The sequence below is a fragment of the Schistocerca gregaria genome, chromosome 10, assembly GCF_023897955.1.
Source record: "Schistocerca gregaria isolate iqSchGreg1 chromosome 10, iqSchGreg1.2, whole genome shotgun sequence".
NCBI classification, from domain to species: Eukaryota; Metazoa; Arthropoda; class Insecta; order Orthoptera; family Acrididae; genus Schistocerca; species Schistocerca gregaria.
Window position 1 is genome coordinate 194722756 of NC_064929.1, and position 23923 is coordinate 194746678.

Consider the following 23923-nt stretch of genomic DNA (forward strand, 5'->3'; position numbering starts at 1 on the left):
AGTGGACTTGTTTCAATAAAAAAGAAGAATCTAGATGATGTAAGAAAATTTACAACACATACCTGAAGAGCAGAATCCTTTTATAACAGTAACCGCCAGTGACCAGCAAAATATGAACAAGATAAAGTGGCGTTTCTCTATTTTGATTGTGGTTGTATTTTGCGTACATTACGAATGGACCTATAAACTCATAACACACTATTTTATTGCCAAGATAAATATGAATAATATAAGTTTGCGTAAAAAAATTCCTTCCGCTGCTAACATAAGGCTTGTTGGCTTGTCAGCATCCGATTACGGAAGGATGGGGAAGGAAGTCGGCCGTGCCCTCTCAAAGGAACCATCCCGGCATTTGTCCGGAGCGATTTAGGGAAATCGAGGACAACCTAAATCAGAATGGCCGGACGCGGGATTGAACCGTCGTCTTCCCAGTGTGTTAACCTCTGCGCCACCTCGTTCGGTAATTCATACGGGTGTGCTCGGTACGCACTTGCTCATTATGTGTACATTAAGCCAAAGCGTTGCTTCGTGTAGCAGTTGTTATTATTGTGACTTTATTTTCATTCGCTATAGGCCTGTTTCGGCTCAAAGACCATATTCAAGCTCTTTCCATACTACATCATTGACGCTCTTCCTGTCAGGTATCTTACTTGGTGCGTTTTTAAGCAAAGCAAAGTCGAGATACCTGACAGCAAGAGCGTCAACGACGTAATAAGGAAAGTGCTTGAAAATGGCCTTTGAGCCTAAATAGGCTTATAGCCAATGAAAATAAAGTTACAATAATTACAACTGCTACACAAAGCAGCGTTTTGGCTTAATGTACACGTAATGTCCTTAAAAGACATATATAAAGCTGCGCGCCCAGAAGAATTTAAAAGCACTTGCTCATGTTCTGCTGGTTCTCCGTCTGTTAGAGAACATCCAAAGAAAGTCAGCGTCCTCTCTTTTTCGACACTAGTAGTCCCGAAAGCTCTAGTCTGCTGTCTTGCCTGCTTGTGTTGTTGGCATCATATGTGTGAGCGATGGAGTGGTTCGAACGGAATGCAGTGTGGGTGGTCCAATAACATACATACCTCAACAAAAGTTTAAAATTCCATACAGTTTACTACAATGAGTTCTTATAGTCCACTCACTGAGGTTCCTAGAATACCTTATAAACAAAGTAAACACGATCCTTCTGAAAACAAGAACGATTTTGATTAGTTACAAAAAAATCATTAGAAAACATAGTAGGCTCTCTCCTAAGCGCAAATTTTGAAAACAAAAACAGTGAAAATCTTTATTTCATGATGATGATTGTCAGTCTTTAGTAGTGAGGATGTCCTTTTCACACACGGATGGGTTCATCCACTCTGCGAGGCATGCTCTGGATGAGACCATCAATATCCTTGGCTATGAGGTCTTACTTCTCAATGGCAGCACCAGTGAGATCTTGTAAATTGTCAGGTGGATTCGGGGGCATTGCAGTAGCCATCTTCAACAGGTCCCATGAATTCAGTTGCATTCATGTCTTTATAGGCAAACAAGCGCAGATTGCTACTTACCCTGTCCGCCACATCATTTATGTATGCAGAAAATAATAGCGGTCCTATAAAACTTCCCGGAAATCTAGAAATATAGAAACTGTCTGTTCTCCTTCATCTATAGTTCGGTGTACATCGTGTCGTGAGTGTCGCACGAGCGATGCTTTCCAAAACCACGCTCATTCGTGGACACAATCTGTCGTGTTGTCTTCCGTCCCCTCTGTTGTAAACGCATGTTCACAGTTACAAGCGAATTATAGTGAACACTGGCGAATTATCTGCGAATCCGTATTAGCTTTTGTTCGCTTCCATTCGTTCTGGCCTAAAGCGGGCTTAATGCGGTTAAGCACACGGAAAGGTCCGATAATGTTCGGTTCTATGTTGGCCTGTGAGGCACTGTAATCAGTGACCATCTTCTGACAAGCACTCCACAGTGATTTGCAGGGCATAGATGTAGATATTGCTGTAGATGTAGATGTACAATGCCGAGCGACCACGGAACGGTCGCGTTTTCGGCCCCTGGCGCACCGAAAGGTAGGCTACCCAACGTAACAAACTGCGCCGCGTCGCGTCGCGTCTACCGCAGCTCACGACGTCGGGACATTACAGGAGCGTACAGTCGGACCATGTCTTACGGCAACAGTTGGCTCTACAGTGTTGCCGTCAACATTACTGCAGTATGGCTGCAACAGACGGTAAGCGTATGGTGTGGCCCGGCAATATTGCAGGTTGTTATCAACGTATTGCACAGTGACTGTTGTCGCCGTATTGTACAGGCGATGCCGATAGGGCTGTTGATATTATTAAAAATCTCGAGTATCCGATACATCGATATTTAGAAACATTTCACTATCGATCCGAGTCGTATCATAAAACTATCGTATGTCGACACTTCGACCGACCAAACATATCGACTGCACATTGCAAATATACTGCCAGTTCAGAGCTGTACATGTAAGTATTGATTTATTATTAGATATTCTGTACAACAACAAGCTAGCAAAGTGCTTATCCCACTCAGAGCAAGAGTTGAAAGCAGTACGATGGACGTTCACTCTTGGCGGTAACCACTTTGCTAACAATGGTAACTGCACATATGTGGCACAATTAAAGGTGCCCGATAGGTCCGTCTTTCGGTTTCGTCACATATCGGATTTGTCCGGAATACTTCATGTCGACGGTCCTGTTTCTTCCATTTCTGTTAACTCCAGCGACATAACAGTCCTAGCTTCAAAACAGCGTGGTAAAGTTAAACGTTACAGTTTCAGTTGGGAGCTCCGGGGGCCGATTACGTCAGCATTTTCCCCCACACGTCTCCACCCACCGCAAAGGCCCACCATGTCATTTAGAATTTTATTCATCAATTCAAGCAGCTCTTTTTGAAGAACTCCAATGTGAAGGAATACACACGAGTTCCGTAAAAATTTATTTTTTAACACAACCGATGTACTGTTCCTTCACGTCGGATATCCTGTTATTCCATTTACACCGTCACCCCTCCCCCTCTCCCTCCCCCCCCCCTTTGCAGTCGAACTTTTTCTTTGTGCCGTCTATACTTGCTTCACACAGTCGAATGATGAAAGCGTAAAAAGTAGCAAGACTCCTACATACAATGAAAGTAAAATTACGTCCTACTATTATTTCAAGAGAACAACTTCAAATAATTGTCAAAAATTGCAAAAAAATATTAAATTAAAATTTTCGGCACTCAGTATTGTCATCTAGATATCAATATATCGATATATCAGTGAGGAATATAACAGCAATATATATCGAAGCTATTTAAAAGTGAAATCGATATGTCGATTATTCGACATTTTATCAACGTCCCTAGTTGCCAGTGTTGTCCACCAAGGGTGGAGAATATTTCGTACTGCAGGACAACACCTACATCTAACCCTGTACCTTCTCGCTCTCATCTTTGTTTCCTGCTTCGCTCACAAAGAGTGCAGCGTTCAGTTTGTAACACTAAACCCACTGTCTCACGTATTTTACACTCACTTGATTTTATGATCTGAAAAGGATTTTTTGCAACTTCATGTACTGATGAGTTTTGTCAGTAATTAGCGTCAATGAAACTGTAATATGATGCTAGAAGAAGAAGTAAGAAATACTTATGTTAAAGCGTTGTAGTTAACACGCTGCCAATGTCATGGAAATTTATGTTGCACAGAGCCCGAAAACATCTTCTAATAAGAGGGTGAGTGAAATGAAAACCTTAAATATTTTTTAAAATATTATTTATTGTACCCAAGTGGTACAAAGCTGTATCATTTTTCAACATAATCTCCCCCACGCTCAATCCAAGTCCTCCAGCGTTTACAAAGTGCATAAATTCCTTCAAAAAATATTCTTTTGGTAGTCCGCGCAACCACTCATGCATCGCGTGGCGTACCTCTTCATCAGAACGGAACTTCTTTCTTTCCATTGCGTCTTTGAGTGGTCCAAACATATGGAAACCATTTGGGGCAAGGTCTGGTGAATATGGTGGATGGGGAAGGCACTGAAAATGCAGGTCTTTGGTTGTTGCAACTGTTGTACGAGCAGTGTGGGGCCTTGCATTGTCATGTTGAAGAAGGACACCGGCTGACAGCAATTCACGTCGCTCTGATTAGATTGCAGGCCGCAGATGATTTTTAGGAGATCTGTGTATGATGCACTGGTGACAGTGGTCCATCTAGGCATTTAATGCTCCAAAATGACGCCTTTTTCGTCCCAAAAAAAAGTCAGGATAACCATCCCTGCTGATGGTTCTGTTCGAAACTTCTTTGGTTTTGGTGATGAGGAATGGCGCCATTCCTTGCTCGCTTTCTTCGTTTCCGGTTGTTGGAAGTGAACCCAGGCTTCGTCCCCAATAACGAGTCTTGCAAGGAAGCCATCACCTTCTCGTTCAAAGCGCCGGAGAAGTTCTTCACAAGCATCAACACGTCGTTCTCGAATTTCAGGAGTCAGCTACCGTGGCACCCATCTTGCAGACACGTTGTGAAACTGGAGCACATCGTGCACAATGTGGTGTGCTGACCCATGACTAATTTGTAAACATGCTGCAATGTCATTCAGTGTCACTCGGCGGTTTTCCTTCACTGTGGCTTCAACTGCTGCAATGTTCTGTGGAGTCGCAACTCGTTGCTCCTGACCTGGACGAGGAGCATCTTCCACTGAAGTCACACCATTTGCGAACTTCCTACTCCATTCGTAGACTTGCTGCTGTGACAAACATGCATCACCGTACTGAATCTTCATTCGTGGATGAATTTCAATAGGTTTCACACCTTCACTACGCAAAAACCAAATAACAGAGCGCTGTTCTTCCCTGGCGCAAGTCGCAAGTGAGGTGGCCTTCTTTATACTGATACTGCGAATGTAGGTGTGCATCTGCACTATGCTGCCACCTACAGGCCATTCTGCACGCTGTTTGTAGCATGCTTTCCAACTTACAGGATAGTGGCGCGAACTTTCGATTTGTTATTAGAAATTTAAGGTTTTCTTTTGACTCACCCTCGTATAACCAATAAATAACACCGCTGGCGCGACCACGCGCAGTCGTCGGCGGAGTTGCGAGTCGTTCGTGGTGGCGCACCGACGTGAAGTGCTGGCGCGCTAGTGCCTAGTTGACATTGTTCTGGGACTGGTTTTGTAATATCTGGCAAGGAAAAATATGACAGAGCAAGTACGTGTATGGGCCTACTACATGATTATAAGATGATTTAGTAGTTAAGGAAATTCACTGTGTGGCTCAAAGTTATTCAAGCTACTCGCTAATCAAGAAGAGCCTGTTGCGGAAAAGGGATACCATAAAAAGCATTACGTTGCACCAGGAGCAACTCGTCGCAAGGTTAGGTCATGCCAGTTATCTTGTAGTCGTGCACAAGGCTTACCAGCGTAACACTTAATTTTTTTGCTCGTAATATTGTTGTTCAGTCAGATGATAAATCCGGTGAGTCAATCTAATTTACCCAAGTCATTAACTATCAGCTAGGTCTCATCCTTTCACCAAAAATTCTGAGAAAGTCACTGGTGAAAGACATAACTGAAAGAAGAAAAATCGAATAATTTCACAGTTAACATTCATACAAATAATTATTGACATCAAAGGCAGTAGTAATTATAGCTCTTTGTAGTGTTACACTATTGTTGCGGACACTCATTCAGTTCAAAAGATGCGAGCAACCTAGACGCTGGATTTGTATAGCACTTTTGGTATGACGAAACGCAAATACATTTAGTGGTTTTGATAGGTTTATATCACTATAATTTTATTACCCCCAATCCAAACAAAAATTCCTGTTATTATCACTTGCAGTGGCACTCTTAAAAATCTTTAACTATGGCAGAGAACCAAATTGCGTTTTCCAAATGATTCAGCAAGCAGCAAGTATATATTTGGCTTTAATTGTAACATATGATCTCCAAATCATGACTTACAAAATGGAGAGATGAAATATGGCACAAGCATTTTGGAGAAAATGAGTTAAAACGCTGCAATACGGGCCTTAAATTTCATTAGATTTGTCTGAGACGCACGTGTGTATCACAAGAGTCATTTTATGAACATTTTATAAAGCATGTATTGCCATTGTGATGTTCGTTATTGAGACGAGATTAGGCACTTCGAAACTAGTCGCTAAACATATGTTGACAGAGTCGTTAATAAACGCTTTTTGAAATATATAGAAATGCTTTAGATTCAACACACCACTCTTGATTGTTTTCGTAGATACTGGGAAAGCGTTCAGTAAAGTTAAATGCGACAAATTGAGCGGATTAGTGGATAAAAGTGCTAACACCCAAGAACGTAATTATTGTATGCTAATCGTTTCGTCAAGCTGGAAGACAGGGATATAAATACGATAATATATTTCGTATGATAGTATTTTCTAGAGGCAGTCGTAAACCTACTTGTTACTAGAGTGTGTTGAATTCGCAAGTACAACACATGGTGTCATGGCACTAATCTTTACGTGTTATTAGACTAAATTCCCATGTCGTGTTTTTTCTGTTTGTGGAGGGATTTTTATATAGTTTTTGTTGAGTCCACTTCGCCAAAATGTAGAGTCTTGCCCACTAGTCCCGTATAGGGTGCCTAACGGATGCTGCGTTCTCGTAATGCTATACAACAATTCAAGCAAATAACATTTATTTCAATGAAGCAGATTGACAATACATAATATTGTACTTAGGAAAAGTGTCGCAAGCGATGGGTGACATGCAAAAAGTAATGTTCTTCGCTATAGACAAAGTCCAAAGAAACAATTGATAAGGATCAGTAATAACTGTTCGTATAGCACTCCGTGCTAGGCCGTGCTAATACTTTGCGAATACTGTCCACAAATGTCCGTCCGAGAGTGGCAGGAGCGGCGCTTATATTCACTACGGCTTGATGCCACTCCTACATCTACACCTACATTTATACTCCGCAAGCCACCCAACGGTGTGTGGCGGAGAGCACTTTACGTGCCACTGTCATGACCTCTCTTTCCTGTTCCAGTCGCGAATGGTTCGCGAGAAGAACGACTGCCGGAAAGCCTCCGTGCGCGCTCAAATCTCTCTAATTTTACATTCGTGATCTCCTCGGGGGGTATAAGTAGGGGGAAGCAGTATATTCGATACCTCATCCAGAAACGCACCCTCTCGAAACCTGTACAGCAAGCTACACAGCGATGCAGAGCGCCTCTCTTGCAGAGTCTGCCACTCGAGTTTGCTAAACATCTCCGTAACGCTATCATGCTTACCAAGTCGCCATGTGACGAAACGCGGCGCTCTTCTTTGGATCTTCTCCATCTCTTCAGTCAACCCGACCTGATACGGATCCCACACTGATGAGCAATACTCAAATACAGAAAGGATATTGCGGAGACATGGCTTAGGCTTTCTTTCAGGAGTGCTAGTTATGCAGGTTCGCAGGAGAGCTTCTGTAAAGTTTGGAAGATAGGAGGCGGATACTGGCAGAAGTACAGCTGTGAGTACCCGGCGTGAGTCGTGCTTCGGTAGCTCAGTTGGTAGAGCACTTGCCCGCGAAAGGCAAAGGTCCCGAGTTCGAGTCTCGGTCGGGCACACAGTTTTAATCTGCCAGGAAGTTTCATATCAGCGCACACTCCGCTGCAGAGTGGAAATCTCATTCTGGAACTCCCCCAGGCTGTGGCTAAGCCATGTCTCCACAATATCCTTTCTTTCAGGAGTGCTGGTTCGCAGGAGAGCTTCTGTAAAGTTTGGAAGGTAGGAGGCGGATACTGGCAGAAGTAAAGCTGTGAGTACCGGGCGTGAGTCGTGCTTCGGTAGCTCAGATGGTAGAGCACTTGCCCGCGAAAGGCAAAGGTCCCGAGTTCGAGTCTCGGTCGGGCACACAGTTTTAATCTGCCAGGAAGTTTCATATCAGCGCACACTCCGCTGCAGAGTGGAAATCTCATTCTGGAACTCCCCCAGGCTGTGGCTAAGCCATGTCTCCACAATATCCTTTCTTTCAGGAGTGCTAGTTCTGCAGGTTCGCAGGAGAGCTTCTGTAAAGTTTGGAAGGTAGGAGGCGGATACTGGCAGAAGTAAAGCTGTGAGTACCGGGCGTGAGTCGTGCTTCGGTAGCTCAGATGGTAGAGCACTTGCCCGCGAAAGGCAAAGGTCCCGAGTTCGAGTCTCGGTCGGGCACACAGTTTTAATCTGCCAGGAAGTTTCATATCAGCGCACACTCTGCTGCAGAGTGGAAATCTCATTCTGGAACTCCCCCAGGCTGTGGCTAAGCCATGTCTCCACAATATCCTTTCTTTCAGGAGTGCTGGTTCGCAGGAGAGCTTCTGTAAAGTTTGGAAGGTAGGAGGCGGATACTGGCAGAAGTAAAGCTGTGAGTACCGGGCGTGAGTCGTGCTTCGGTAGCTCAGATGGTAGAGCACTTGCACGCGAAAGGCAAAGGTCCCGAGTTCGAGTCTCGGTCGGGCACACAGTTTTAATCTGCCAGGAAGTTTCATATCAGCGCACACTCTACTGCAGAGTGGAAATCTCATTCTGGAACTCCCCCAGGCTGTGGCTAAGCCATGTCTCCACAATATCCTTTCTTTCAGGAGTGCTAGTTCTGCAGGTTCGCAGGAGAGCTTCTGTAAAGTTTGGAAGGTAGGAGGCGGATACTGGCAGAAGTAAAGCTGTGAGTACCGGGCGTGAGTCGTGCTTCGGTAGCTCAGATGGTAGAGCACTTGCCCGCGAAAGGCAAAGGTCCCGAGTTCGAGTCTCGGTCGGGCACACAGTTTTAATCTGCCAGGAAGTTTCATATCAGCGCACACTCCGCTGCAGAGTGGAAATCTCATTCTAGCTGCTCTCATATTCCGTAGGCTCTTACTTTGTTTATCAGGCGACAGTGCGGAACTGTATCGAACGCCTTCCGGAAGTCAAGGAAAATGGCATCTACCTGGGAGCCTGCATCTAATATTTTCTGGGTCTAAGGAACAAATAAAGCGATTTGGGTCTCAGACGATCGCTGTTTCCGGAATCCACGTTGATTCCTACAGAGTAGGTTCTGGGTTTCCAGAAATGACATGATATGCGAGCAAAAAACATGTTCTAAAATTCTACAACAGATCTACTACATCTACATCCATACTTTGCAAGCCACCTGACGGTGTGTGGCGGAGGGTGCTTTGAGTACCTCTATCGGTTCTCCCTTCTATTCCAGTCTCGTATTGTTCGTGGAAAGAAAGATTGTCGGTATGCCTTTGCGTGGGCTATCATCTCCGTAACGGTTTCGCGATGACTAAATGGTCCTGTAACGAAGCGCGCTGCTCTCCGTTGGATCTTCTTTATCTCTTATATCAACCCTACCTGGTACGGATCCCACACAGGTGAGCAGTATTCAAGCAGTGGGCGAACAAGTGTACTGTAACCTACTTCCATTGTTTTCGGACTGCATTTCCTTAGGATTCTTCCAATGAATTTCAGTCTGGCATCTGCTTTACCGACCATTGATTTTATATGGTCATTCGATTTTAAATCACTCCTAATACCTACTCCCAGATAATTTATAGAATTAACTGCTTCCAGTTGCTGACCTGCTATTTTGTAGGTAAATGACAAGGAATCTTTCTTTCTATGTATTCGCAGCACATTACACTTGTCTACATTGAGATTCAATTGCCATTCCCTGCACCATGCGTCAATTTGTTGCAGATCTTCCTGGATTTCACTACAATTGATACAACCTCTCGATGTACTAAAGCGTCATCGGCAAAAAGCCCCAGTGAACTTCCTATGTTATTCACAAGGTCATTTATATATATTGGGAATAGCAACGGTCCTACGACACTCCCCTGAGGCACACCTGAAATCACTCTTACTTCGGAAGACTTCTCTCCATTGAGAATGACATGCTGCATCCTATTATCTAGGAACTCTTCAATCCAATCGCACAATCGGTCCGATAGTCCATATCCTGTTATTTGTTCATTAAACTACTGTGGGGAACTGTATCGAACGCCTTGCGGAAGTCATGAAACACGGCATCTACCTGGGAACCCGTGTCTATGGCCCTCTGAGTCTCGTGGACGAATAGCGCAAGCTGGGTTTCATATGACCGTTGATTCCTACAGAATAGATTTCTAGTCTCCAGAAAAGTCATTATACTCGAACATAATATGTGTTCCAAAATTCTATAACTGATCGACGTTAGAGATATCTGTTCCACGTTCCTTCTTGAAAATGGGCATGACCTGTGCCCTTTTCCAATCTTTTGGAACACAACGCTGTTCTAGAGACCTACGGTACACCGCTGCAAGAAGGGGGGCAAGTTCCTTCGCGTACTCTGTGTAAATTCGAACTGGTATCCCACAGGTCCAGCGGCCTTTCCTCCTCTTAGCGATTTTAATTGTTTTTCTATCCCTCTGTCATCTATTTCGATATCTACCATTTTGTCATCTGTGCGACAATGCAGAGAAGATACTACAGTGCAGTCTTCCTCTGTGAAACAGCTTTGGAAAAGACATTTAGTATTTCGGCCTTTAGTCTGTCATCTTCTGTTTCAGTACCATTTTGGTCACACTGTCTGGACATTTTATTTTGATCCACCTACCGCTTTGACATAAGACCAGAATTTCTTAGGATTTTCTGCAAAGTCAGTGCATAGAACTTTACTTTTGAATTCATTGAACGCCTCTCGCATAGCCCTCCTCATACTACATTTCGCTTTGCGTAATTTTTGTTTGTCTGCAAAGCTTTGGCTATGTTTATGTTTGCTGTGAAATTCCCTTTGCTTCCGCAGCAGTTTTCTAACTCGGTTGTCGTACCACGGTGGCTCTTTTCCATCTCTTACGATCTTGCTTCGCACATACTCATCTAATGCATATTGTACGATGGTTTTGAACTTTGTCCACTGATCCTCAACACTATCTGTACTTGAGACAAAACTTTTGTGTTGAGCCGTCAAGTACTCTGAAATCTGCTTTTTATCACTTTTGCTAAACAGAAAAATCTTCCTACCTTTTTTAATATCTCTATTTACGGCTGAAATCATCGATGCTCGAACCGCTTTATGATCGCTGATTCCCTGTTCTGCGTTAACTGTTTCAAATAGTTCGGGTCTGTTTGTCACCAGGAGGTCTAATATGTTATCGCCACGAGTCGGTTCTCTGTTTAACTGCTCAAGGTAGTTTTCAGATAACGCACTTATGAAAATTTCACTGGATTCTTTGTCCCTGCCACCTGTTATAAACGTTTGAGTCTCCCAGTCTATATGTGGTAAATTAAAATCTCCACCCAGAACTATAACATGGTCGGGAAATCTACCCGAAATATTTTCCAAATTTTCCTTCAGGTGTTCTGCCACAACACCTGCTGACCCACGGGGGCCTATAGAGACATGAAATAACCATGTCTGAGCCTGCTTTAACCGAGACCTTCACCCAAATTAGTTCACATTTCGGATCTCCGTCAATTTCCTTCGATACTATTGCACTTTTTATCGCTATAAACACGCCTCCTCCTTCAGTTGCCGGCCGCGGTGGCCGTGTGGTTCTGGGGCTGCAGTCCGGAACCGCGAGGCTGCTACGGTCGCAGGTTCGAATCCTGCCTCGTGCATGGGTGTGTGTGATGTCCTTAGGTTAGTTAGGTTTAAGTAGTTCTAAGTTCTAGGGGGCTTATGACCTAATATGTTGAGTCCAAAAGTGCTCAGAGCCATTTTTTTTCCTTCAGTATCAAGGCTGTGTCAGCGGTATACATTCCAATCTGAGTTTAGAATTTCATTGCTGTTTACATCTGGTTTGCGTCGAAAATTGTTACGGATAAATAAAAAATGATTTCACTCGTTAGTAAGTAGGATTCTTGGTTAGTTAGTTACCTAGTCAGATGATTTGTTTGATAATTAAATGTTGTGTGGCATCATGACCACGAAACAAACGAAAATTATCTGAATCTGCGGAAAAAATTAATACAGTATTTGGTCAACATTTGTAAAACTCTAATTCCTCTCTCTCAAACCCCACCCTATGGGGAGAGAGGGAGAGTTTTAGATTTAACGTATCTAAATTTACGAAGTAAATAAGTATCTTTTATTTATCCATAGCCATTTTCCACGCAAAAATGAAAACACAGATTTATTGAATTACAGCGCTAACTACCAAAAGTGAAAAAAAAATGTTTAAGACAGAATGTACGTAGTTTTTATGTAGAATCTGATTCTGCAATAAAAAATGGGGGTTCCCATTAGAAATTTTAAAGTTGGCTCCCGCCCCACCTCTAGGGGGCTGGGGTGGCGGGCTAAGTTTAGCACCTGCAGATGTCCCCCTCGAAAATAATCAACTTTGGATTCCACACAACTTTCGTGTGAAGCTTATTTTTCGAGTTATTCTGGTTTGTCAACTTAAAATTTACACGCTGTATATAAAATAGTACTTCTGCTTCAGACGGATACGAATGAAGTTCCGTTTACGAAATGAGCAAAAAGCAGATTTATTAACGAGCAGGAGAAGAGGGCAACCTTACATTGAGGTTAAAAATAAGAGTTTCCGCAAAAATGACCTCAATGAAGTGTGCAATTGTTTATGTTCGCTATTATGAAACGCATCTCATCTACTGAAGAGGTGCTCACAGCTCTTAACGTATGCATTTTAATGTCCATGTTAACCAGACATTTTTTATTGTTTTGGGCCATACTACCACCTCTGAAAGTTGCCTATCCTAGAACCTTAGCAACAACAAAGTTGGTACTTGTATTCCACTGTTAGACGTATCAGAACAGTTTTCGCCTGTAGCTTTAGACTTTCGTTTTCGGCACAGGGACTCCTACCTCATATTGGTACATTTATCCGTCTCTATCATCCTAGAAAGCTTGTAACATCATCACGGAATCATTCCGTATTTACATACATTTACAGGCACCAGCGCCTATAACTTTGATGGTTTGTAGCGTCGTTGGATGACGCTTCCGGGCCTGGGTTCCTACGCAAAATATTACGTACTCACTCCCCCTACAAGTCCTGGTATAATACACACAAAATGTCTTTACAAGATAGCTGCTACGCTGCAGGTGCTCAGGAATACGAAAAGATACGATAAGCGGTTATGGTTGATTACATTTTTACTAGCTAAAACATTACTGCTGTACTTCTGCGCTTCTGTTATCGTAAGTAAAACGTAATACCTCAGTGTTAATGTCACATGAAACAAAAACTTCATTTCTTGCAGTAATGAGGTCAGAAGCATAACAGGAGGCATCGGCTGTAAACAGAGGTAAGGGACAACTTGGTTGTTCTGAGAAATTGCACAGTAAAGGTTTAATAAAAACTCATAAACAAGATATTTCATGTACATCCGTTGTGATTTTTCGTCCAAATAAGTCATTGCTTTCAAATATTTCTTGAGTAGCGGCATATGTTTAAAATCATATAGGCTGTAAAAAATTTTATCCTCAAAACTGCATCTGTAGGTACTTAACGTTGTTCACTTGGCAGCTGAGTGCTCTTAACATAGGTTAGTATTGACTTACCGCTGTTTACTTGCTGGTCGAGGTAACGAAACATTATTTTATCCATTATGATTAGAGAATACCGCAACTGTTTTACTCATTTACAACGTAGGGAATTGAATTTTCTCATTTTGAGAGTACTGAAGGGCGATCTGTATAATTGTTAAAAACCATTCAACAACCAACATCGCATAAAATTGTTCTTTATTTAACTCAACCTGTTTCAACAGACTATGCTGTCATCTTCAGATCTTAAAATCTTTTTGTTGTAAAACAAGTTCATGTCACGCTCTCCTCACGTGCAAGATGGCAAGATGTCAGGTGGGTAAAAATAGCACGCTGTAAAAGGTTTGTCATCGCTAAAATAATTAAACCCATAAAGGACCTTGTGCAAAAGGCCATTTCCATGTACATATTGTTTACAGTTGCTTGTTACATCATACAGCCACGGTTCATAATAGCACAACTCTTTACTTGCGCTGGGCATATTCTAAACAGATCAACTTGTACCTTATATGTCATATAATGTGTATTCGCACTGTTTAGTATACTACCAGCATAGCTAAAGAGTTTTGCCATTGTGTACCGTGGCTGTATGATGTATCAAGCAACTGTGAGCAATATGTGCGGTCGACATTACCTTTTGCACAAGGCCCTTTATGGTTTTAAATATTTTAGCGATGACGCACCTTATACAGTGTGCTATTTTATCCACTTGTCATCTTGTGCGTAAGCTCAGTGAAAAATGAACATGTTTTACAACAGAAAGATTTTAAGACCTGAAGATAACAGCATAGTCATTTGAAACCAGTTGTGTTAAATAAAGAAATATATTATGCGATCTTGGATGTTGAATGGTTTTTAACCGTGAAATTCTGCAATCAACCATAAGGTTGTTTATGATTTTATCGTACAGTTAATAGTTTCAGGTGTGAGCCCACCGTCAGACGGTATCGTTGGTTTCTTGGCAAAAGATGAAAGACAAGACTGTTCGCAACTTAAATTCATGAATGAAGTACACCACAAGCCTAGCACTTATAAAATAAATTGTTCTGCGCACTCCACATTTTACATTGGCCAAACTGATAGGAGTTTCAAAGCACGATGCCAAGAACATGTGGATGCTCTCAGGCTCAACAACCTAAATAAATCCACCTCCGATGCTCTCTTGGCCCAAAACGGAAACACAGAAGTAAGCATCGTAGAAAATTAAGAAATGTACCTCCATACTCACAGTAAACCTGACTGCACCCTCAATGTTCAACTAGAGTTAGAAACCAAATATACCTCCAAAATTTCATACAGATCTTATATATGAAATGATAGAAATAATAATTAATTGACTGAGAGAATATTCTTCACAGATCATTACCAGCATCTTTCAAATCTAGATCGTTACAGCGTAGAAGCGCTGTAACATACGTATCTCTGAAAAGGCCGCGCGCAGAATCGCAGTTTGGGGTGGTCTTGTTGCTCGATTCCTATCCGAATTAGGACCATGGGGTAAAAAGTTTGTGGTTTTGCCTGGACAAGCGGCCATTTCTATAGCCATTCGAACAACTGTCTTTGGTAGCCATATTAAGAAAGGCTTGAAAGGCGAACCGCAGCTGGCGTCCAGGTAAATTGTAAGAATCGATTAATTCCTTTTGCAAAAGATTGTAATTACGTGAAAATTAAAGCTCGACTGATGACACAATTTGCATGTTTAGCGGTCGGATATTTTATGGAGAAAAACATACAAAAAACTTGTTTTTCTGGTAGGTTTTTGTAGCGTACCACCTACATATTTAAAACTTCTACGAATCGGCTCAAACTTTGAACGAAGGTTAATAAATGGACAAAGGAAAAAGAAATTTCTTTTATCCAACAATCTTTATGCGTTGACGATATACGGCGGTTTAAAGTCGAGCTTAAAGTTCGTTCTTTCGTGAATTGAATGCGCATAAACGCTTTAAATTGTATCAGATAAATAAAAAAATGCATTATTACGATAAAATTAAAAATTCTATTTCAAAAACCTAGCTTCATTCGGATTTTTAGTGCAAAAAACGCGTATTTTGTGAGGTTTTTTAAATCTACGTTTCAAACTTGTGCAAATCGGTTCAAATTTTGTAAGAAGGCAGACCAATACATATAACTGATGGTTATACTGTTGTTATATAATAGTTTTATCCATTGCCGCGAATAAGCAACGTTGTTCGAAAGACAATAAAAAGACTTATAACGGATCAGTTATCGCCTGATTCAACAAAAATCTACACCGGTTGCCAAGCTACGGCGATCTAATGTCAAAATTATGGTAGATTAAGAATTGTAAAACATAATGAAAAATGCTCTTATCATAGCCCAAAAAGAGGTGAATATGTTCTGGGCAGAGTTATGGATATAAAAGAAAGGGATTAGCTTTTCGACTATCTGGCAGCTTCATAGACATTTAAATCGAAACGTACTGAAATATTCGCGCTTTTTTACAAATTAACTCTACTTCCCCAACGCAGTGAGCTCTCTTGGGTGCAAGGTGTTGGCACGCCTCCAACTTGCTATTTATAAGCTAAATTACGTGAAACCGTGCCCAAAATCCAGAAGATTCGACTGACACAGTAAACAATTTATAATATCATATGGCTGAAGAGTATACATGTAAAAGCTAAAAAAGGTTTTTTTAGGGGATTAACTTTCTGGGGGTCGATTTAGTATCAAGTTACTTTACTTGAGACGATGAACTAACAGTAAAAGGTAAGAACGGGCGAATACGTCAAGGCGTGTCGATTTCAATGTGTTTTAAGCTGCCAGATAAGTGGAAAAGCTATTTAATTCCTTTCTTTTATGGCTACAACTCTGTACAGGATATATTCGCCTTTTCTCTGCTATGGCAGGAGTATTTTTCATTTGGGTAATTGAATGTACAGCTTTAAAATTATCAGTACCAAAGTGAAGTATTTTTGCAGCAGCACCAGACCCATGCCATATATGTATACATCACTTTCTTTGACGAATCAGATCAGCAGTCGATGTAAACAAATGTGTTCGTCATACTGTGTTTAGTTTAACTCATGGATGAGCATCAAACAAAAAAGAGAATAAACCTCTAATATGTAGAGGAGAGCTTTTCGTGAAGTACAATGTATAGAGCTTATACGCAATATGAAACCTTTTGTAAACCATGTAATCACAAAAACTTTGTTATATTTTAGGACATTAACGAAAAACTTGCCAAGAAATCAATACTATGGGCTCTCCATGGGCTCAGTCCAGAAACTAGTAACGATGCAATAAGATCATTTCTAAAAATAATAACTTGTGATTGGTTGTAGTATTTCCTACAGCATAATCAACCAAAGTTGTTGTGATCGTAAAAATACAGATTTAAAACGTCCAAATGGTTTCAGTTCACGATACTAAGATAGAAATACCAGTTTTTTAAGTATAAAGGATTACCACTTCAAAAATTAATAAATGATTCAGCACAATAGAAAATTAATTTTGTTGTCGTCTTACTAGAGCACATAAGCAATGTTAAAATGACCTTTAACATTTCTAACATTTCCCCCACAAGGCAGTTGCATACATTCACGTAAACTACGGTAAGGGATACGACTTAATATTTGTTTATTTGCTTACAGAATAATCATTCAGTGGTGTTGCTGTTTTTCTTATGCCTGTGTTTGTTATGAAAATAGGACGAGGAATTTGGCCTTATCCAAGACACCTTTTCAGTTTCGTTTTATCCAGACATGTTTCAGCACTTCTTGTGCTATCTTCAGTGGATTATTTAATTTTCTTACTTACATGAAGCTATTGCGTATTTATGTTGGTAGCCAGTCTGCTACGCGATCTACAACTTGCCATGGTTTTGATGTTGTAGTGTTTTCCCATATGTTTCGGTACACTGACTTCTGTGGCTTATGGTCGTTAAAAACGCACTTTCTAAGAATTTTCGTACATGGGCAGAGGTTTCACCGCCATTAATAAAATCTCATGAATAAGAAATTTCAATTACGTCCATTGAGGTACTTCATTCAGTTGTTGTAACATGTCATGGCGGCGAAAACTCTGCCCATGTTTGAAAATTCATTGAAAGTGCGTTGTCAAACGACCGTAAGTCGCAGAAATCAGCGTATACACCTTGCCATAACATATGAGAAAACACTACAACATCAAAGCCATGAGAGGTTGTAGATTTTGTAGCAGACTAGCTACCAACATAAATGTCTAGTAACTCCATGTAAGCAAGAAAACAAAATAACCCACTAAAGATAGCACAAAAAGTGCTGAAACAAGTATGGGAAAAACTAAACTGAAAAGGTGCCTTGGATCAGGTGGAATTCCTCGACCTATGCTTAAAGAATTATTCGCATTTACTTGATTAGCAATAACAGTTAAGGCGCACTTCCATTCGGACCCTTAATCAGGATCTTTATCTGAGTCGTTGTCATCGACATCATCCTGGGATGTGCACAAATCATCCCTGGATCCTGGCACCAAAACCGTTACTAATACTGCCAGCCAAGTTTTTGTCACTTACCACTGTTTGCACACACATAGCTCGACAAGATTGCCGTCAGTGAGACTTTCCAATTAGAGATACAGCTAGAATCTCTCGCTTTATCATGGAACTTTCAATTTATATAACTAAAGCACATCACATGAGTGCCATGTTTTACGTGCAATAATTCTGTTTCTCATCCACTATACCTTACCACTGTTCACAGACGAGGTCTTCAATTCTTCAATTCTATGGTTTCAGATGACCGTCTCAATTTTTTGGATACACATTAAGTTATGTACAAAAACAGATACACTGTTTCTCGATTCTCGTAAAAAATGCGAGATGTGCTCAGAACGTCTGACATTCCCTCTTCATACGTAGGAGTGAAGAGAACCAGCCCGCTGAAAACTAGTCACGGCTTGCAGGAAGGACATTCTTATCCAACAACTCCGCGCTCCAACACACTTCGATGCTCTGATCAAGGGAATGGCGGATGGAAGAAATCCCATTAGAGAGAAAGCAACATAGAGATTGTAAATGATTTTTTTCCAGAGAACTATTAAGTACTTCATAGAAAATTGACTCTCCGTAAATTATGAAGAAACACATTATTTTTAAGTAGTAAAGTGACAAATAATATTTATTACAAATTCAGATTTCGGTCAAGATAGTCACACACTGACTGAAATTGGGATTTGCAATAAACATTACTGAAATAAATACAGTCGCTGGACACATCTGCTTCCACATGGAATCAAAACTGATAACGTCACATTCGTTTCTGTACAACAAATAGTCATACCAACAAGTAATGCAGCACATAAGCGGGTGTCAATAAATAGTGTAAAAAGCTCCAAAGTTTTGGGTGTAGGTATTGATGAAACCTTTAATTGGAGAAGCATATTGCTGAGTTTCCCTAGTAGATAACTTCATCTGCTTTTGGTGTTAGTATAATTGGTAGTGCTGGAAACAAACCAATCAATCTGCTGACAGATTTTGCATGTTTACAGTCAGTTATGTCGTATGGAATAATTTTCTTGGGTAATTCACTACTTAGAAAGAAAGTATTGATTGCACAAAAGTGATCGGTAAGAATAATAAGTGGCATTCACCTGCGGTCGTCTTGTGAGCACCTCTTCAGGGAATTGGGCATTTTAACTGCGCCGTCACAATACGTATTATCTATAATAAAATTCGTCATAAATAATTCAACACAATTTGAGAGGAACAGTGATATACACACAACCACTGGAGGGGAAAATGACTTTTATTACCCGTTATTAAAGAAGCCAGGGGCTCAGAAGCCAGTCACAGTTCGTAGTGATAGACGGTAAATCATCTACATCCACATGGATACTCTGCAAATCACATTTAAGTGCCTGGCAGAGGGTTCATCGAACCACCTTCACAATTCTCTATTATTCCAACTTCGTATATCGCTGGAAAAGAATGAATACCTATGTCTTTCCGTACGAGCTCTGATTTCCCTTATTTTATCGTGGTGATCGTTCCGCCCTATGTAGGTCGGTGTCAACAACATATTTTCGCATTCGGAGGAGAAAGTTGGTGATTGGAATTTCGCGAGAAGATTCCGTCGCAACGAAAAACGCCTTTCTTTTAATGATTTCCAGCCCAAATCCTGCATCATTTCTGTGACACTCTCTACCATATTTCGCGATAATACACAAAGTGCTACCTTTCTTTGAATTTTTTCGATGTACTCCGTCAGTCCTCACTGGTGAAGATCCCACGCCGCTCAGCTGTATTCTAAAATAAATGGCTCTGAGCACTATGGGATTTAACTTCTGAGGTCATCAGTCCCCTAGAACTTAGAACTACTTAAACCTAACCAACCTAAGGACATAACACACATCCATGCCCGAAGCAGAATTCGAACCTGCGACGGTAGTGGTCGCACGGTTCCAGACTGTAGCGCCTAGAACCGCTCGGCCACTCCGACCGGCAGTATTCTAAAAGAGGACGGATGAGTGTACTGTAGGCAGTCTCCTTAGTAGGTCTGTTACATTTTCTAAGTGTCTTGCCAATAAAACGTAGCCTTTGGTTAGCCCTCCCCACAACATTTTCTATGTGTTCTTTCCAACTTAACTTGTTCGTAATTGTAATACCTATGTATTTAGTTGAATTTACGGCTTTTAGATTAGACTGATTTAAGGTGTAACCGAGTAGAACAGAACTGATAACTGGCGTTCTGCAAGGTAGTGTCATAGGCCCTCTGCTGTTCCTGATTTACATAAATGATGTAGGTGATAATCTGAGCAGCCCCCTTCGACTGTTTGCAGATGACGCTGTAATTTACCGTCTAGTAAAGACGATCAATTCCAATTACAAAATGACCTAGAGAGAATTTCTGTATGGTGCGAAAAGTGGAAATTGGCAGTAAACAAAGAAAAGTGAGAGGTCATCCACATGGGTAAATTTTGGCTATACGATAAATTGCACAAATCTAAGGGCTGTCAATTCGACTAAATACCTAGGAATTGCAGTTATGAGCAACTTAAATTTGAAAGACCACGCTGATAATATTGTGGGGAGGGAGAAACAAAGACTGTGCTTTGTTGGCAGAACACTTAGAAGATGCGACAAACCCACTAAAGAGACAGCCTATATTTCACTTGTCCGTCCTCTGCTGGAATATTTCTGCGCGGTGTGGGATCCTTACCAGGTAGGATTGGCGGAGGTCATCGAAAAAGTGCAAAGAAGGGCAGCTCGTTTCGTGTTATCGCGCAATAGGGGTTAGAGTGTCATTGATATGATACGCGAGTTTGGTTGGCAGTCACTGAAACAAAGGCGGTTTTCTTTGCGGAGAGATCTATTTACGAAATTTCAGTCACCAACTTTCTCTTCCGAATGCGAAAATATTTCGTTGACACCCACCTACGTAGGGAGAAATGACCATCATAATAAAATAAGAGAAATCAGAGCTCGAACGGAAAGAGTTACGTGTTTTTTTTCCTATACGCCATTAGAGAGTGGAATGGTAGAGAAGTAGTATGAAAATGGTTCTATGAACCCCCTGCCAGTCACTTAAGTGTGAATTTCAGAGTAACCATGTAGATGTAGATGTAAATGTCAATATACAGCACCAAAATTTCAGGTGTTTTACCAAATATCATAATATGCCTGATAGGTACCAAAGCAAGTTATAAATCTAACGTAAAATGATTACTCATGGGCAACTCCTTCTATTCTAATTACAAATCTCTATTTTAAAAATGACCACTAGAAAAAAACTGTTTTTAGTGCAGTTGCATGAGTATGACATAAGAAGTAATGTGCTCATTAATATTCATTAGTCATATATACATAACCTGTAAACTGACGTGTTACACTTAATTTCAATAAAATAATCGTTCAGATGATTTCTGAGCCATGTAGCGTACTAGCTACCCCAAATCGAGCAACACTATGCGGCTATTATGTTGCCGCCATTGTATAACTCGCGTAGAGGTAATGAGAGTAAGTCGAGAGAGATTAGGACGCCCACAGAAGCATAAATACAATCGTTTTCACATTGCTTGATACGTGAATGGAGTAGGAAGGAAAACTGATAACATAGATACGATGTAGTATCCGCCATGCATCTAGAGTTGCTTGCAAAATGTACGCCAAGAGTGGAAATGGAGAATGCCCTATCTGCCATTTTTTTTCACGAAACGCGTTCTCAGTGCTGTTGTGTTCTCGGTACACTGTTGCACGTCTATACTTCATCCAAACATCAAAACATGGGGGAAGTGTTTCAGACATTCATTACTCGGTGGTGCGTGCTCTTCTCGTCCAGCAATGCTTCCCTCTCGAGTTCCAACTGCAGTGCGTTCCTTCTGTATAGCCTAGGTTGGTGTGAAAAGATAACACACAGGTTTTCCGTGAGTCGCTTTTTGAGCTGCGACAGAGATTTTGCAATTGTGGAGAAACGAAGACCTTTGTTCAGTGAGATTCCCACAAGACTTTTGAGTCATCTAACACTATGAACTCATTCTATGCAACAGAAGTGCATACAGCTGACTTCTTCGATTTTTAATACGGCGCTGAAAAATAGTCCTCGAGGAGGGACTGTAAGATCTCCAAACGCTGTACGATTGTAATGTCTCTTGCAGCGGTCTTTCCGCGATATTTTCAGAAATTTTATAAATTATATAAGTCAGTACATATCTCGAAATATCTCTTCTTATCTTACCTATTCCTAAACTTTAATATACGATGATTATCAATGCAAAGTAGTTTCAAGCCCTATTTTTCCTTGGAGCGTGCATTTACTCCATGGAATAGCTTCTCTGCTACCTATGTTTTCTCTTATGAAAAGAATGATTCAGATCTTGCCGATTAGCCGTGAAAGAACGAAGATGTATATGTGTGTATTGTTGAGCTAGGTGCCATCTTGATGAGATTCTGTATGAGAAGGAATTTAATACATGAACTAAACTAAAGTAAGTGTGTTTGCGTATTATTTAACTGATTATTATTGACAGTGTCTGTTTACTCCGCTGTGTTGCACAGGATCAGTGGGGAACGTCTGATTTACACTGGACGAACCTGCCGTTTTGTACGCTCAAGATATCCAGTTTATTACTTTTAATAAATGGGCTAACACGGTCTTACCAGCAGATCTCCGGTCTTCCCCATGTGATCACCGAAAGTTAATAATTATTACAAATGTTTTCAGGAGATCAACTGACAATTTTCGTCGCACCGAGAATTCGAAATTGCTTCACTGCATTATGGAATTTAAGTTAAGCTCAATTTAATCAGAATAGAAAAGTATTGAATTGTGTGAATGTGATAAGTCTGCTTTGTGAATGAAAATTCCCTTAATATACGCATGTTTTTTTACTATCCTGATCAGTGAAGCTAAATCAGGCCGGTGTGAGAGAGGTTTTTAAATTTCAGATCCCACAAAAAATATTAAACGATGAAAGTGTCTCGTACTGTTCCACTGCAAAGTGCTATGTTAAAATAGTTCGTCTGAAACATAAGAAAGGAAAAATGTAAACGTATTCAAAAAAAGGAAAGACCGAGGGAGATGCATGCCGTGCAGTATTTGGTCTGAAAGACCAGGCATGTTTATCAGTCGCAAAACAGAGAGAGCTGGTGACGATGTTGTCATTTCTTCCCCACCAGCACACAGAGTTTTAAGTAGACTTTGCAACATCTGATCCCAAAAATGGAGCTGTGTCAGAAACGGAATTCGATATAAGAAATCTTTATTTTTTCTTGTATTTAATTTCGTCATTCTCTTCTGATAAAGTTGTAAAAGGTACGAGAAATGGCTTTTATTGACTGCGCTTCCCCTATTTCTTTTCATGTACTTGTATTATGACAAATAAAACGTAGTCGCTCTGTATTAACGGCACTTCTCACAAAAACTTTATTTTTTGCAGTGATGAAGTACGTAAAAAAACAGGTACTTTGTTTCTTGGTCCTCCTGAGAAGGGTGAGATGTGGCACTTAGAACTTTTGACGTCTCCACTCCTGATAGAAGCAGTCTGCTGAAAATAAGCCACTGCTAGCAGCAAAAACATTCTTAGCCCACTATTCCGCCATTTATCACAGTTCGCTGCCCTCATAGAGGGAATGGCCGATGGAAGAAACGCCGCTAGACAGAAGGTAACAGAAGAGGTTATAAATTATACTTGCCAGAGAATTAGTAATTGTTTCTCAAAAAACAGGCTCTCCTTATATTTTGAAAAAAAACACGCTATTTTTAAGTCGTAAAGGCGGAAATAAAGTTTATTGCAAAACGAGATTTCGGTCGAGATGGCCACATAGTGACCGAAATTTGGATTTGCAGTAACCATTATTAGCGACTGATTGCTGTACACTTTACTACATGAGATAAATACAGTTGATGGCTACAACACCTTCCTCACGACATAAAATCTCTTATCACTATGTTCAGTTCTGTACAACAAACTGAACTGAATATAGTGTTATCAGGTTTGATTCCGTTTCGAAGGAGATGTG